The sequence below is a fragment of the Tachyglossus aculeatus genome, chromosome X1, assembly GCF_015852505.1.
Source record: "Tachyglossus aculeatus isolate mTacAcu1 chromosome X1, mTacAcu1.pri, whole genome shotgun sequence".
Lineage (NCBI taxonomy): Eukaryota > Metazoa > Chordata > Mammalia > Monotremata > Tachyglossidae > Tachyglossus > Tachyglossus aculeatus.
In genome coordinates this window covers 131,133,118-131,136,462 of record NC_052101.1, presented here as the reverse complement: position 1 = coordinate 131,136,462, position 3,345 = coordinate 131,133,118, and the positions used below count along the sequence as shown (strand labels likewise).

The 3,345-nt window shown below is 46.3% G+C and overlaps 1 non-coding gene across 1 annotated transcript; it reads left to right on the top strand.

The window, feature by feature from the left end:
- Positions 1-2,265: 2,265 nt before the first annotated feature.
- Positions 2,266-2,403, top strand: LOC119920388. The gene has a single exon (XR_005448137.1). It is a non-coding gene; the product is annotated as a small nucleolar RNA SNORA7 (small nucleolar RNA).
- Positions 2,404-3,345: the final 942 nt, after the last annotated feature.

The following is a 3,345-nucleotide window of genomic DNA, read 5'->3' as shown; positions in this document are numbered from 1 at the left end:
TGCTCTGAACACAGAAAGCGCTCAATAAATACAATTGATTGATTGTTGTCTCGACAATTTTGCAGCTTTTACGTTCAGACCCCAAGGGTCCTTAATCGGAAGGAGTTTTTAGAGCTCAGAGCTAGGTTTGGACAGGAACTAGATACAACAGGTATCAAGAAGCAGCATGGCCTAGTGGATAGAGCACGTGCCCGGGAGTTGGAAGGAGCTGGGTTCTAATCCTGACTCTGCCACTTGTCTGCTGTGTGACCTTGGGCAAGTCACTTAACTTAGTGACTTACATAGTAAGGGCTTAATAAATGCCATCATCATCATTAACTTCTCTGTGCCTCAGTTACTTCCTCTGTAAAAAGGGGGTTAAGAATGTGAGCCCCATGTGGGACATTCATTCATTCATTCATTCAATCATATTTATTGAGCACTTACTGTGTGCCGAGCACTAAGCACTTGGGAAGTCCAATTTGAACAGCACTTAGAACAGTGCCTGGCACATAGTAAGCACTTAACAAATGCCATTAAAAAAAAAGAAGAAGAGCCCCACTCCTCTTTACCTCTTCCCGAGGTGGTGTGGTCTATATGAAAGGTATAAATTGAATTCTGGGCACAGTGCAGTACTCAGCACACAGTAGGTGCCCAATAAACGCTGTTGACTGACAGATTAAATGAGAATGTGAATCCTCTTAGTGCATTTATCTTTTGCTAATAAACTCACAGGTGTTACAAGGAAAATCCACCAGAATATTAAATGGGGGCATTTGTGCTCTGAGAATCTGTACATACTGGCTCACAACCAAACTGCCGGCAATTATCGCGTCCCATCACACCTTCACCGGACGGGACTTGAGTGACAAAAGAGCTGCATTACGGTGAGCTGAAATGAAGTGATTATAAGCAGGATGGAGAGAAGGAATGTTTTAAAGACACGAGGAAGCAAGACCTCTAATAGTGTGGCAGCTGGGAGACAGTAAGAGCAGCAGGCAGGCCAGACCGGCACGCGGCGATCCAAAATAGCGGACTGTCCTGGAGCAGACGCTTCAAGAAGATGGTGACGTCGAGGGGAGAGATGAGAAGAGCACCGGGTACCAGGAATGATTTTCACACGCACACGATAATGATAGCATTTCTTAAGCACTTTAATATATGCCAAACACTGGACTAAGCGCTCAGGTAGACACAAAATAATCAGGTTGGACCCGGTTCCTGTCCTCCATCAGGCTCACGGTCTAAAGTGGGAAGGAGAACTGGTATTGAATCTCCATTTTACAGAGGAGGAAACTGAGACACAGAGAGGTTATGTGACTTGCCCAAGGTCACACAGCTGGTAAGTGACAGCGCCAAGACTAGAACCCAGGTCCACCCGCTTCCAAGCCCGTATTCTTTCTACTAGGCTAGGCTGCCTCGTGGCTTTACTGCTTCACCCAACATGAAGGTCGGTCGTGTCCTCGCCCACCGTTGCATATTAATATATAAAAAAAATCTTGCCAGCAGCAATGTCATTTTTAACTGCTAGACTCTCTCTGATTCTCTTCCTTCCTCTGCTTCCTTTCTTTTTCTGTGGGTGTCTTGGTATATATACACACCAAGAGATTATTTTTTTCTCTCTCCTTACTATAGCTGTTTGTGGTATATCCGTTGGAAGTTACAATTTTATAAAAGCATAACCGGTTATTATTTGATGCATCAAATTAGGAAGCAGTTTGGCCTACTGGAAGGAGGATAGGATTAAAAATCAGGAGACCTGGGTTCTAATCCCGGCTCTGCCACTTGCTTGCTGCGTGATCTAGGGCCCGTCACTTCACTTCTTTGTGCCTCAGTTTCCTCATCTGTAAAATGGGGATTCAGTACCAGTTCGCCTTACCCCCTACACTCTAAGTCCTATGTGAGAAAGGGACTGAGTCTGATCTGATTGTATTTATCTGTGTTTGGTGCACAGTAAGTGCTGCAAAAATTACCACAATCATTATTATTACACTATATACATATGACTTGTTCACTCTTTCCTTCATTATTGTTCGTTCACATGAACCAAACAAGCACAAAACTCATGAGCATCAGAGCTAACACTGTTTTTCCACAGTATTTATTAAGTATTCATCATGCGCCAAGTACCATAGGGATGATATGGGGTCTAATGGGAAGAGCACAGACTTAGTACTCGGGAGATCCATGTTCTAGTTGAGGCTCTACCACCGGCCTTCTATGTGACCTTAGGCAAGTCATGTAACCCCTCTGGGCCTCTATTTCGTCCTCTGGAAAATGGGGATCCACCTCTCAGGGTCGCACCTGGAGAGTGTACAGTACTCCATCAGTCTCGACTACGGGAGGGAGAGTCAAGCAGAGGCCTACCCATTCCATTCTTAGCTTGGACAGTGGCTAGCGAGTGGCAGACAATCTGCTACAAGTCAAAACTCACCCACGCTGGGCAGCAGTGGCACGGGAGAGAGTCGAGGGCGAAAACTCAAGTTTACTGTGCGGGAGGCGGCAATGGTCAACCACTTCTGTATTTTTACCAAGAAAACTCTATGGATCCACTACCAGAACGACTGCAGATGGAGAGCGGGGCGTTCTGCGAGAGACACGTCCGTGGTGTCGCCACGGGTTGGAGACGACTCGACGGCATAAGACGAGACAAGAAAATGGGGATCAGATACCAACTCTTCCTCCCGCTTAGGCTGTGAGGTCCACTGGAAGACAGAGAGCGTGTCCCATCAGATAATCCGTATATTTACCCACAGCCTTGCCTCACTAACCCTGCCCTTCTGCGTCACTTATTCTCTTGGAACTGTTTCCCTTCCCCAGCCCCCAGCACTACATACACATCCATCGCTAATTGATTTTTATTGCACGTTTCCCCTCTAGTCTCTAAGCTCCAGCACGGTATAGTGGATAGAGCAGAGGCCTGCGAGTTCATAGGTTCTAATCCCGGCTCCACCATGTTCCTGCTCTGTGACCTTGGGCGAGTCACTTCGCTTCTCTGCCTCAGTTCCCTCATCTGTAAAATGGGGATTTAGACTGTGAGCTCCATGTGGGACAGGGACTATGTCCAACTCGATTATCTTGTATCTACCCCAGAGCTTAGAACGGTGTGTGGCACACTGTAAGCGCTTAACAAATACCACTATTATTATTATTATTATTGTGGGCAGGGATAGTGTCTACCTAATCTACTGTAGTGTACCCTCACAAGAGCTCAGTACTGTGCTCTGCACATGGGAAACCCTCACTAAGTGCCATTGATTGATTGATTGCATTGGCACCTGGTTAGAGCTTAATAAACGCCCAAACTAACATTAGAGATAGACCGCATCCCTCCTGGACATTGTGCCTTCCAAGGCAGTCCGTATT